The sequence below is a fragment of the Pleurodeles waltl genome, chromosome 3_1, assembly GCF_031143425.1.
Source record: "Pleurodeles waltl isolate 20211129_DDA chromosome 3_1, aPleWal1.hap1.20221129, whole genome shotgun sequence".
In the NCBI taxonomy this organism is placed as follows: Eukaryota; Metazoa; Chordata; class Amphibia; order Caudata; family Salamandridae; genus Pleurodeles; species Pleurodeles waltl.
The window spans coordinates 712,780,799-712,795,301 of NC_090440.1; the positions used below are offsets into that span (position 1 = coordinate 712,780,799).

The 14,503-nt window shown below is 44.5% G+C and overlaps 1 protein-coding gene across 1 annotated transcript in view; it reads right to left on the reverse strand.

The window, feature by feature from the left end:
• Nucleotides 1–1,371, reverse strand: part of GALE (UDP-galactose-4-epimerase) — an 87,163-nt gene extending 85,792 nt beyond the window's left edge. The window contains exon 1 of the mRNA XM_069223455.1: nucleotides 1,264–1,371. The gene's annotated coding sequence lies outside the window, so the exon portion shown is untranslated. The remainder of the gene's footprint in view (nucleotides 1–1,263) is intronic.
• Between the last annotated feature and the right edge of the window lie 13,132 nt (nucleotides 1,372–14,503).

Genomic DNA, 14,503 nt, shown 5'->3' on the forward strand with positions numbered 1-14,503 from the left:
ATGATTTGAAGCAGGGGCCGCTGTTGTCAATCTCTCACGGCACCCTCCCCCCACCCCTACCCCCCCCCCCCCCCCACCTGCAACCCCACCTGACTCCCAGTGCTCAGTTCAATTTATCTAGTTTTGGTTAAACCCAGATAATTATAAAATACGACATTCTTATTTCAATGATTCAATGAATTGGTCATTTAAATCAATTTGAGAAACAGATGCTTGTTACAAATTAAAACAACCTATAATCGACAAGGTAATCTTGTCGTTAAGAAACGTCATCGCTTAATATATGAACAGGCAGTTTTGCAAAGCCAAATCAACACATTTCAGGTAATTTTTCCCAACATTATTTTAGGGTGACAGAAAGTAAATTAAGTTAACCACCCAACCCACGGGCCACGTAATAAGAGTAAAGGATTAGCCTCCGCCCGCTAAATTTACTTCTAGCAGCTCTATAACACCTACATCACATATTAGCAAGTATAAAAACATTAAGGGTGGAGCTTTCTATGCAGAAAATAGGATGTAAGTTGGTCAACTAATCATCCCGACAGGGCATGCTAATGGTAAAATGCACGGGCAACCCACTTCCGTGGCATCACGTCCAAACTGCGCGTTGGTGGCAGCTTCCCGCACTGCCCAGTTCATTAAACCACCCACCAGGTATAAGCTGCTCTCTACACTTTTAGCGAGAGCCAGATCGGGTCACAGCCACAGTGCTGCTACCACACACTGCCAGATAGTTGCCTCGATTCAGCAGGGCAACACGTGTGTGAAAAGGGTAGGAAAGAGGATTTTGTGCCCATTGAGCCCTCGGGCAATCAGCGGTGAAAGGTAACGATCCGCGGGTCGGTCACAGGACCATAGTGTCTATGAGGAACCTGTGTATTTTTACTAACTTCGTCCCAGACCACTTCCTGGTGCCGTAAATCCCTCCCCTGGTAATATACCATTCCTACTGCCAATAGCACCTCCATCCTCTTCCGCTCGCGACCCAGCGCTCCCCGTGGTTACACTGCTCTTCCAGGTGACCTAACGCATCCCACCCAGGGCCACTTCCTAAAACATAACTTATGGGCAGGAAGAGTATGCAGAGCACTTTTCCTTTGGTATCATTCATTCGTTCATTCATTCAGCCACTCATTCAGCTATGTATCCAGGCATTTATTAATTCATTCAGTTACACTGCCATTCACTCGCTCATTCTCATTAAGTCTGTTCTCTTCTGCTTCTACTCGTTCCTAGCTTCCCTCAGATCCTGCACTTCACCTGTCCGTTCGGCGGTGTCCTTTCCCGGCTTTCTCCTGAGTGCCTCGGCCACTCTTCAGTTCTCTTTCTGGCCCGAAGGCAACGTCAGCTTTGGAATCAAAGCCAACAGGGCAGAGGGGAGGTGTATGCGGTTCAAGCCTCGCCCTCACCCGGAGGGGCGGAGCTACATTGCCAAAGCTTCGCTATCAAAGGGGAGTGGGTGGAGTGTGCTTCAAAACCCAAGCCTTGGTGTGTCAGCAGGAAACCTCCGTCTGAGCACTTTCTGCAGCCATATAATCCACAATCGCGTCCTTGGGTAAGTGGCACGGTCTCTACTGCCACCATGTGTATGTACATGAAACTTCGGTATGCAATACATAGTGAATTGTTAGGTTTGGCCTTTGAGAGAGAGCTTCATTATTATTGCCAGGCTGTTATTTTCCTTAAAAAATCATACATATCATGCATACTTAGAAGGCCTTTTTGGTCAGAAGGCCTCATCCTTTGATGTACTGAATTGTCATTTATATTTTATTTCTGCCTGCTACTGCGTATCGCGTTGGCCAATTGATCAGCTGTGTCACATTGGTTCTCCCTTTGAGTAACCGCACAAAGCTCGTGCACTTTGTTCACATGTGCTCAGTGGTGGCTTCTCAACACGGACTCTAAGGTGAAGCCCTGCTACCTGCGAGCCACCCCATACTGCCCGTGTCCCTTCACACACTACTTATTATTTAATTCCGCAGTGTTCATGAAAACAAAACTTTTGTGTTTTCATGATCTCTGCCTAAATGCAGGTCAGCCCTTTTGTTATTTTCTGGAGGAGTAGGGAGCAGAGGATGCTGACGAATGATCCATCTACCGAGTGCTGTTTATAATCACCATCTCTGTAGGTGGATGGTTGGATTACTCATGCATAGTTGCTAAATTTCCCACTTCCCTGCATGCCTAGTTAGGCCAGTCGCATAGTTTTAACAGAATAGAAAATCAGGGCTACAAAAAGTCCCAGAGTTCTAAGAAAAAAACAGGACTGGCCAAATTAATCAACCTTAGACGTGGGGAAACTTGGCACCTATGTGCATGTTTGAGGAGCGTCATTCAACTACGACCCCTCAGTTAGGCACAATCCATTTTATTTAGCAGACATTGATCTGCTAAACTGGGGCCGTCAAGGCACAGATCAGTGCGTCTCTGTGGCCAGGGAGGAGTGAAACAGAGCAACAGGGGCTAGAACTCAAACACAGCCCAGTTACTGCTAAGGCTGTGTGAAACAAGGTAACCAGTGCCCTTGTAGTATGAACTAATGAAGTTTAAGTGTAGATGAACAATTTCGCCCTCGTATTCCTTAGTTCCTTCTCTCACCAACCCCAGTCAGACTGAATTATAACACTCTTTTTCCTAAGTTGCATCAATACGTTAAAAAATATCACATAGTGCTTCCAGTCTTATTGAGGAGCTGGAAGAAGGATTGAAGTGGGTCTTGCCCTTTTTAGGCTCAGCATACCAGACAGCTGTCTGGTCACAAAACACCTATTGTGGCTTCCTGAGAGCGTACCTGGGCTTAGTGTCCGCCCGTTGCTTAACATTAGCTGGCTTTATTGTACCTCTCATTTGTCTGCTTGTTTTTTTATGGCTTTAATTGTTTTAGATTGTATATCTTGTGTTTGTCCCTCCTATGGAGCACAGCCTGTTTAACATCTCTTTGTCTAGCTGTTTTTTTTTCTTTCACTGTTCATTTCTAGGCAGTGCTTAATTTGTAAATAAAGAGGTGCCGGTGCTCAAAGCCCTTCTCTTAAACACGCGGCTGCTGTCATTAAATCTACCAGCACTGAATACAGAGGCAGCGTAATCCTGAAGCCATCTCGGGCCTCTTCAATCCATTTACGGCCACCCCTGCCCCTTCAGCTCATCCTGGAACATTCTACTTTTCTCTTTTTATGACGCTTTTTCCCATATGTGTCTTTTGCTCGCAGAAAATGCTTGAGGCATAAGAATAAGCCCCAGCCCTCACAAATAAGTGCCGGTGCTCAGCACCGGAAACAACAAGCACAAATTAAGCACTGTTTCTAGGGATCTACTTCTTTCTCTTTTTGTTTAAGCACTCAATGAGAGTGCATTTCTTTTCCAGATGTCTCACCAGTGTGCTGCCCACCTTGTTGCTCCCTCTCACCCATGTGCTTCTTTCCCCCACCCCCACCAGTGTTGCTTTCTCTCACATGTGTGCTTGTCCCACAGTGGCAGTTCCTCCACTAGGGCGGAGGAGCGTCGCTCCCCCCTCTCCCCCCCCCCCCCCCACCAGCAGCAACCGCTGCAAATCCTTTAACAAGGAAGGGATAATAAACTTTGTTTATTATCCCTTCCTTGTTAAAGGGCGGGGCATGTGGGGTGACAAGTGTGAGGGGGAGTGCTCAGCACTCCCTCTCAAAGCACATGTGTACACACATGCGCACAGGGCTCTCTCCAGCCCCGCAACACTGTTGCGGGGCTGGAGAGAGCCTCCACAGGCTCCCAATCTGCCTGGGAGCGCTCTGTCTGGGAGCTCCTAGCCAATCCTGATGCTGCTTTGAGCAGTGTCAGAATTGGCCACAGGGCAGGCTGGGAGCCTGTGATAGAGCGTTCCAACCTAATAGATTACCTGTATCTGGACGCTCTTGGGTCGATGAATCTTTTGACCAAGTGGGGCTCTCTTCACCCGAGAGTAATCAATTTAATCAAATCAATAATCAATAACAGACATAAGCAATGCCCTGATCAACATAACACTTCACAATTAATCCAGAAAACATTTTGGCGAACCATGACCTTTCGGCCATGAATAACCACACCAGTTCATTCAAAGTTAATGAATTTATTTCCCTATATTAACAAAGCTAGCACGATATAAATGTGTCTCAACACCAAATGATATATGTAAATGAACATTAATAGCTGTCCATAACGGCGAAAAAGATGCAATCTATGCAGCTTTTGAATAACAATGCATTCGATAATAGCAACGCAAACCACTAACACTATAATCTGTAATGGGCTAATTGCATACATTAGTCAGCATAACAAGGTCTCAAATTGCATCGTGCAACAAATGAATCCTCATCTAACCTCAAATTAGCATCTGCATGTGGGTCTTCATGCAAAAACAATTTAGCAACATTAATTTGGAAAACTCCTAACTAGGGCTCTTGTCAAAAATCAGCAGTTGGTTACCTAAAAGAAACACAATGCAATTGTACATTTTCCTTTCATATTTACCAAATTCAATCAGCATTCAAGGAAGTCTTCGTCTCACAGGTACCGGTTTCGATCAGCATGGGACGAGCAAAGGGGCAGGGTGGACGGGGCAATTGCCTCACAGCGGCAAGATAAAAGGACAAAACTACTACTTCATGCAAAGGGGCAAATCAAAGTTTAAGTCTCTAGGGCGAGAATTACTTAAAGTCTCTAGAAGATAGCAAAATGACGAGGTCGGCAAGATGGGCCATAATGGCTGCAATGTCCTGCAAAATGGCGGGTAATAGCGGGTAATGGCAATAATGTCCGGGTAATGGCTGCTTTCTTCTTGTGCACCAGGTTTAAATAAACAACAGTTCAAATCCAGTAGGGTCTTCCATTGGAGGGTTCATAGGTTGGCTTCAAATTGTCCAATCAAAAACAACTATTCACAAGCTTCTACCTAGGCATACATTATCCTTGGAGTCGGGAACGTAAGTTGCAACATATTTTACCAATTAACTCACTTTCAGAGCTTCCATTGTCCACACCTGCAGATTGACCTTGGAGCAAAGAAGAAGATGCCAGGCTGGCACGAAACCTTAAAGATAAGCATGTGAACCGATCTTCACTGGAAAAGTACAGCTTCAAGCAAGAATACACGTTTATTAGCACATTAGAAAAACACGAGCATCTAAACCGTGAGACAAGGCAACTAGGCCGAAGCCTCCACTAAAGTTATGCTAAGTTAAAACATTTCAAACAAGCAAATCATGGCACACGTTTACGGTTATGTCAGATTAGTACAATTCTAATACATCACGTTATATAAAGCACGCTTATAAATGTTGGCGAACTACTCTGAGGGCACATTTGTCCCCGTACAATCTTTATTAGTTCGGTTAAAGTCACACTTGATTATTGCAGCACTACGTTTATGCGCTAATAAATGTAAAACCTTCATTTCTGCGTCATCAATCCCTCCTCTGATGACTATTTGTCATCACACAAAACTATTCCCACAAATTTTATTCCATTAAAATTCTGTCAGTTCTCTTTGCCTTTTAGTTCCCCTTGTTCTTGCCTTGTATTCTTCTGCCATTCTTTTCATCATTTTCTCTTCCTTCCTCCTCTTAATTCTTGCCATGATCATTAGTATTCCCCTCTTTATTCCCCAAATCCCAAAAATGCAAATTAGTACTATTAGTATTCCCTGTATTATTTTTAGTAATATTCCATTCCAAATGCCACCAAGCCAATTTCCCACTGAAGCAAGTCCCTTTCCAACCTTCTCCCAAACTCCTGGTTCTTTCAATTCCTTCAAGTCTGCACTCTCTTTTGTTAGATTAGCAAGCATTGTTTTAATCTTTACACTGTTGTCTGGTATATACGTGCAACAGTGACGCGCACCAAGCATTTTGCAAACGCCGCCATCCTTTGCTAAAAGAATGTCTAGGGCAAGCCTGTTTTGAAGAGTCATAGCTCTTTCCGCTGCAAGTTCAGCATCCATCAGGATTATAGCACCTGAAAACTTTGTCAACATGTTATCCACTATAGTAGACAACTTTCTTATTTTGATGGAATTCAACACAACTCCTAATGAAGGAATCATGGCTCCAAATATATCTCCTACCACAGTAGCTGCGGTCTCTCTTTTCTGGATACGATGAGATCCAGGCGTCTTTGGAATCACCGATAGGTCATCCAGTTGATAAACCTTTGGGAACACTATACCCAAATAACATCTCCCCCACCATCCCTTTGGAAGACGATAATAGGCATTATGCCCACAAATGTAATATACACCAGGTATGACAGGGTCAAGTCCGTTCAGCATGAATGTCCATTTGGCCTTAAAGATAAACGTATGTTTACATTCACTCGCTCCTACGAAAATGTTATCATAATAAGATTCACCACGATATATACAAAATTTCCCTACATGCCAAGCGTCTAAAGCTATTCTTCCTTGTGTTTTTATTGCGGCAAAAGCATAATTATCTACTGAAGTCCTCTTACTTAGCTCCTTTTCTAATTTCGCATTCATTTGTGCCCTTCTATCATCTGTGCGATCTAAAAAGCTTATTTCTACTGCAGATAGCGAGCAGGTAAGATTTTCCCTATGAGCGTGAGCTGTTTCAAAAGGTTGCATTGGCTCGAAAAATTCCCTCATTATTTTAGCATCCCAATCTTTAGCAATCTGGCTTAGTTGCGTTATTATAGGAACATATGCAAAGGTAACATCATAATTTGAATAAAAATACTGTATGTTAGTTTGACCATAAAATCTAGAAGTTACTAAACTACATGTAATCCCATATGTAAGAGGCATGTGGTGATAAGTCACCCCTTCCGTTACCGATGTCGGTATCTGTGTACACACATAACAATCTTTCGCATCCATAGTCTCAACATATTCTGTTAGTAAGCGATAGAAAACATTATACGAAAGTTCCTTCTTATCATGCAAGTGTCTCTCATCTAATTCTAGTCTTTTCAATGCGGTTAGTTCAGTGACAGTAACAGGAGCAGAAGTAGAAGCATCAATTTTCTCATTCTCACCCTTAGCACGCGTTGCAAGCACTATTGCCATTATTATTAGTACACATGCAGTTACCAAGCCTATACACGCATATTTACAATATTTCACTCTACTGTTTTGTGTAGCGTACCTAGTCATGATCTGTATAGAATCAGAGAGCTAGAAACACTTATAAAAGAAACGATTTAGCAATTAGTTACAAAGCTTAACGAGCGCAATGTTCACACAGTTTTCTTCAGGAGCCCAGTCACTTATCGGTTAGCAGCATTTGTCTCAATTCGGCAATAACTCAGTCTTTTATCAGTTAGCAACGTTGTCTTAAATCGGGTTTAAGAGTCAATCAGGTTATCAAAGTCTTATCAAGTTAGCAAATGTCTCATCCGGTTTAGCAATGTCTCAGCTGGTTGTATCACGTTAGATTATAGCAAGCAATGTCATTTATCAGTTTTTCAGTCAATAGTGTCCATAAAACTTTTCTTTTCTATTGGTATCTCTTCTTCTTCGTTCTCGAGGCTAAGAGATACAAATTCGTCAGTCCAATCGTCATTGACTACATATGCCCATTCTGGACCGGAATATCTCCTGTTTGGTATCCTTTTCCTTTTCAATTTTGCATCTCTCTTTGATTCTGTCTCACTGGTACTTTCCTCTTTGGCCAAGTCTTTTTCTTCACTTGATGTTGGTACCACGACAGACACTTCCTTTCTTTTCTCTTTCACTCTTGGCCCTTCATTGTCGTTCAACTTTTCTCTAGTTCTTAGTTTTACTGGTGATATACTTGGTCTTCTCTTTACACTGTGTCCACTTGATGGACCTGCGATCTCTTCTGAGGAAGTTTGAACAGTTTCGTTCTGTTCTGCCTTGTCCCCTCCTTCTGGGGAGTCAATCAGGTTTTCCTTTTCTTTTTCTGTACCGTCTGCTTCTGGGAAAGCCCTCCTCTGATCAGGCTCTCCTGCTTCTTCACCTCTTTCGAGCCCTTTGTCACCGTTACTTTCTTCAGGCTCTTTGTCACTTTCAGCTGCTTCAGGCTCTTTGTTACCTTCAGCTGCTTCGTCGCTGTCTGAGGTTTCTCCTTGGTCTTCCCCAAGTGAATCGGTTGTTTCGTCCTCAGAGAATATTTCTCTCTCCTCTATTTCTGCCTGTTCGCTTCTAGTTCTGTTTTGCTCTGTCTCTGCACTCGGCACTTTGTTATCAGGTACTGGCAGTTTCAGCGCTTCAACTTCCTCGTCTGTGGGACACAACACTTTCTTTGTATGACTGGCGTGGATCCAGTTGGGAACTCCGGCACACTTCACAGCGGTAGTGGTCGTCAGGATCACTTGGAAAGGGCCTTTCCAACGGGGTTCCAGACACGACTTATTCACGTGCTTCTTTATCACGACCCAGTCACCTGCTTTCAGTGTGTGTCCTGGACCTTGGATCGGTGGCAAGGTGGTTGCTTCCACCTGGTGAGAGAAAGAGCGAACCACGTCAGCCAGACCTTTGCAGTAGTCTAACACCATATCATCTGTAATATTCAAAAGCGCGTTTGCGGGAACTGCAGGAAGTCTCATGGCCCTGCCCATGAGAATTTCGTGCGGGGACAATCCAGTTTTTCTGTCAGGGGTGTTTCTCATTGACATTAACACCAAAGGCAATGCGTCAGGCCATTTCAAATTTGTCGATGCACATATTTTCGCCATTCTTGATTTCAGTGTACCATTCATTTGTTCCACCAGTCCTGAGGCTTCAGGGCGATAGCTACAATGCAGTTTTTGCTCAATGTTCAGCGCTGCGCAAAGTAACTTTATCACCTCGTTATTGAAGTGACTTCCTCTATCTGATTCTAAAGAGATCGGGAATCCGAAACGTGGTATCAACTCCCTCAACAATAGTTTTGCAACTGTAAGGCTGTCATTTCTACGTGTAGGGTATGCTTCAATCCAGTGACTAAAAATGCACACAATCACCAACACATACTTCAGACCTCCATGCACAGGCATCTCAATAAAGTCCATCTGCATTCTGCTGAACGGGCCACTTGCCCTGCCAATGTGGCTCATGTTCACAACCGTTCCCTTTCCTGGGTTCATCTGCTGACAAATGACACAACGATGGCAAACTGCTTCTGCAACTTGACGGAATCTGGGGTTAAACCAATCAGTTTTGAACAATCTTATCATGGCATCTCTCCCTAGGTGAGCCTGCCCATGATAGAACCGCGCTAGCTGCGATAAGAGACTATTTGGTAAAACAAATTTTCCTTCATTTGAAACCCATAACTCATCTGGTCTCCTTGTACATTGTGACTTAATCCAGGAAACTCTTTCATCCTCCCTGACGCTATTCTGTAATGCTTTTAGTTCATCCATTGTATCCACGACCTTCAAGGCAAATGCTTCAGCTGGTTCGAGCTCTGGTTCACTTATCAAATTCCATTCATCCCTGAGCAATATACAGTTCAAGGCACAAAATCTTGCGACTTGATCCGCATATGCATTTCCCAAGGAAACATAGTCCTGTCCTTTTGTATGAGCACTACACTTTACCACTGCAATTTCGGCTGGCATCTGAATGGCTTGTAACAATTCCCTTATTCTCTCCCCGTTTTTCACTGGGGACCCTGAAGAGGTCAGGAAACCTCTCTGTGACCATAGTTGCCCAAAGTCGTGCACAATTCCAAACCCGTACTGACTATCAGTGTAAATGGTAACCTTCATCAATGTAGACAGTTGGCATGCTCTTGTAAGGGCTACAAGCTCTGCTACTTGTGCGGAATAGACTCCTTGGAGCCAGGACGCTTCCAAGACACCTGTTACAGTACATACAGCATATCCTGCTTTCAAAATTCCCAATGCATCTCTTAAACATGACCCATCAACAAAAACAATTTGGTCATTTTCATCAAGCTTAGTATCCTTAATATCAGGTCGGGGTTTTGTGCAAAATTCAGTCACCTGAAGGCAGTCATGCTCGACGTCTTCAGCGTTCTCAATTTCAGCATTTTCACCGGGAAGCAAGGTTGCTGGATTCAACGTAGTGCACCTTTTCAGCTGCACATTCGGTGAGCCCAGAATTATTGTTTCATACCTTGTGAGTCTTGCTCCAGTCATGTGTTGCGTTCGGGAGCGGGTCAAAAGTATCTCAACTGAGTGAGGGACCATGACTGTTAATGGGTGTCCCATCACTATTCCTTCACTCTGAGTGAGGCTGATACCAACTGCTGCTACGGCGCGCAAACACTCTGGCAGTGCTGCTGCGACCGGATCCAAAGTAGCTGAAAAATACGCTAGTGGTCTGTTTATGCCACCATGGGCTTGGGTCAAGACAGACAAAGAACATGCATCATGTTCATGACAAAACAATGTGAAAGGCTTTGTGTAATCAGGCATACCTAAAGCTGGAGCCCTGCACATGCATTCTTTCAATTCAATAAAAGCATCCATCTCATCTCCTTTCAGCTCAATTTCATCCAAGGCATCCTTCTGGGTCAGTTTCAGTAAAGGCTTTGCTAGAGTTGAGAAGTTGGGAATCCACTGGCGACAGTAGCTCACCATCCCCAAAAACTTCCTCACCTCCCTCCTTGTCTTTGGTGGACTCATTTGAAGTACACTTGTTATTCTTTCCTTCATTATTCTCCGTGACCCTTTCTCTATTTGATGACCTAAGTATTTTACTTTCTTCTGACAAAACTGCAACTTTGAAGGAGACACCTTGTGTCCATTCCTTCCCAAATGGTTCAGTAGAGCAATGGTGTCGGCTGTGCAGCCACTTTCTGTCTTAGATGCAATCAGTAAGTCATCAATGTACTGTACTAGGGTTGACTCGAATGGCAATTCTAACGCTTCCAAGTCTTTCTTTAGAATCTGATTGAAAATTGACGGTGACTCAGAAAACCCTTGAGGAATTCGACACCAACTGTAAACTCTGTCTAAGAATTTGAAACAAAAGAGAAATTGGCTGTCCTCATGAAGAGGCACCGAAAAGAATGCTTGTGACAAGTCGATGACTGAGAACCACTCGGCATCGCAAGGGATTTGAAACATTATCACAGCTGGATTCGGTACTACAGGGCAGCATTTAACTATGATGTCATTTATTTTCCTCAAGTCCTGCACTATTCGGACCTTTCCACTCGGCTTTATTAGTCCCATGATTGGTGAATTACATGGACTGCTTAACACTTCTTTCAGTACTCCCTGTTTTACAAACTCGTCAATGAGTTGGGCGACTTTCATGAGGGTGTCTTGTGCCATGTGGTATTGTGGGGTCTGGGGAAAGGTTACATTGGGTTTTACGGTCACTTTCACTGGTTCCACTCCTTTCACCAATCCCACCTCTTTTCCTGTCATATCCCACACTTCCTTTCCGACTGTTTCCCGTAATTCAGCTGGAATATCCTCTTCAGTTATCATCGGAAAAAGGTTAATCAGAGGGTATTCTTCATCGACAGTTTCCATCTCATCCCCTTCTACACTGTCCTCTTCTTCCCCATCACTGCTCGTCTGAATTCTAATTCCATCGTCCGAACACATAATCGAACATCCTAATTTACACAATAGGTCTCTCCCTAACAGTGCTATCGGGCTTGAGTCACATACCACAAAACTATGTGTCCCTTGATAGTTACCAATTCTGACTTGTACTGGATCTGTGATTGGGTTCGTCAGGTGCCTGTTTGCTACTCCCACTACTTGAACTGTTCTCCCTGAGAGTGGCAAATTTGGTACTTCAATGCTCCTAACAGTTGAACGTGTGGCTCCTGTGTCAACTAAGAATGAAACACGATGACCCATGACTCTTCCCTCCACATACGGACCCTTTTGATCAACTTCCAAGGATGCTGCAAGCACACAATTTCCCTCCTCTTCTGAACTTTCACTCTCCCATACATTGTTTATTCCATTCTCACTGTGTAATGGGAACTGTTGTACTGTGCCATTTGTATTCATCACCTGACCCGAGACCTGTGGAGGAACCATCACTTGCTGCTGACTCACTGGTGCCAAAGGTATTTGCATTTGCTGATTAGGTACCATGGGAAACTGCTGTTGCATTGGCTGCATTTGCGTCATCTGCATACGGGGCATCTGCATCTGCTGCGGCTGCATGGGCTGTAATCCCTGCAGCTGATTTATGGTCTGGAAATTTGGGTTTGGACCTCTCATTTTCGGTCCCCTCATTGTCTGGAATGCATTGACATCATTGTTTTGCTGACCAACACCTGCACCTTCCTGCACCACCATCGGGCACTCGCGTTTCCAATGTCCGACGATTCCGCACACGTGACACGGCATCACCCTTTTCATTGCCTGCACACCATTCGGAATCGCAACAGTGTTCAAATCCGGACCATTACTCCCAAAGCCTCCTCTGCCTCTGCCTCTCGCCTGTGGCTGAAACACCATGTTTCCCTGCGGCTGCGGTATCTGCTGTTGGAACCCTTGCAACCCTTGCAAACCTGTCTGAGCTGCTTTAAGTTGCATCATCATCACTTTCTCTTTCAACCTTTTCTGTTTCACTTCAATTTCGTCGCTACAGTATTTCGCATAATTCAACACCTCATCAATCGGTTTCGACTGCCAACAAATCAAATGCGTCTTTATCATCTGACTTATCTCTGGTCTCAGCCCTTCCACAAATCTAAACACAAAATGAAGCATGTCCTTCGCCTCTATTGTTTCCGTGCCACTGTAGTTCTTGAACGCCTTCAACAACCTCTCATAGTAACCATGAATCGACTCTTTAGCCTCTTGGGCAGTTCGATCAATCTTCTGCCTATCCACATTTTTCGCGGCAACCTTCGTCTTCAAATGCTCAATCACCTTATAGTACAAGCTCATCACCATAGGTGATGGTGCACCCGTATCCCTGTCTCTCTCGGGTTCACTTGTCGGCCAACCTACAGCCCTTTTGCAGTCTTCCCACAAATCTGCCGGAACCACAATCTCAAAGAGGGTGTTCAGGTCTTCCCAAAGACATTTTGCAAGCTTCACAAACCTATCAGTCTGTTGGTACCATTCAATCGGTTTCTCTCTCAGTTTGGGAAAATCATCCGTAAAAGACTGAATGTCGCTTCTGTGCCACGGTACATGTATTAATTTCCCCCCTGCTGTCTCCCTCATTGGTAACATAGTTATTGCATCACTACTCTGTGATCTTTTCTCGTTGTGCTCTGGGACACTGTCTTTCTTCTTTTCCTTTTTCTTTGCCCATCTACTTTCCCATTTGTCTAAGCACCTCCACACTTGTGCACTCTGCAGCAATTCTCTAAGGTGCGTTTTCATGCCTGCTGACCTCATGTGTTCAAAGTCTGTGGTCCCAAAATCCAATCTATAGCTCCTGCTCAAGTGTTTTGTCTTGTCTATCTCAACCCCGTTTTTGTCAGCTATTTCTTGCAACCTTCTATGTACCTTGTTCACTTCTCTTGTAATCCTGGGACATAGATACCTCAGCTCTTCTTCCGAGTAGGACTCTAACCTATTCAAACCCATAGTCCCTTCCACCAATTCTTCTGCTTCCATGTTCAACCTTACCTTATTCAGATAGTCTTCTCCCTTCCCACTGGCTGAGCTTTGTGTGGAATTCAGACTGTTGAACCACTGTGTCAGCTGTTGCGCATTCAACCCCATCAGTGTAGCATTCACATCGACTGCCATTGATGGTTGCGGCAACTTTTCAGTGTTCGATGATAGCGGTATCATCAGTGGGGGACTCGACCTCACCACTGTTGACTGAGCACATATGGGACTAAACTCCATCAAGGACCCAGATCCAGTTGGCAGAGCCGCTATCGGAGTTGTCTCTGGAGTGTTTTCTATGCATCTCCTTTCCGTCCCACTCTGCACCACTGATCCTTGACCGCTCATACCTAAGTTAGGCTGAGTGTACAAAGTTACCGGTGGACCTACAGTAATGGGTAGGGATATCGCATCTGGGTTCTGTCCATTCCCCAAGTTCTGAGGCATGTTCATTCCCACACTATGGGTCATCATTGCCGGCATGCCCGTCTGACTCCCCGTCATCTGAGCATGTGCGGTTCCCCCCTGCATCTGCTTTTGAGGCATCAAAAACTGGGTTGATTCAGCTTGTGCCAATGTTGGGTTGCAACCATTCTGTACTCCCATTACGGTTGGATCTAGAATCATCCCCGTACTGTTGTCACTGCTGTAGTACCTTGGGACCTGCGGCTGATAATTTTCTGCTGGTTTCAATATAGGCACATCTGGATATATTCTCCTAACCTGCTGTATCTGCGGGGTATACAGTAAACTCGGGTCCTTAGATCCCGATGGCGTTTCTGAGTTTGGGGTTTCATTATTCTGTACCGGTGCCGGAGGGGAAGAACTGGTACTTGGACCCTGTTCACTCTCTGCATAAGGTGGTGGACGGTCGTTCAGCAATTGCATGATGAACTCCTCATCCTCTGACTCCTCTTCTCTCCTTAACTTTTCCTCGTCCTCTCTATCTTTGGAACACCTCCTGTTTGTCTTACAGGTAGCTTTCTTGCCTGTCGCCTCTTCTTCCTTAGCA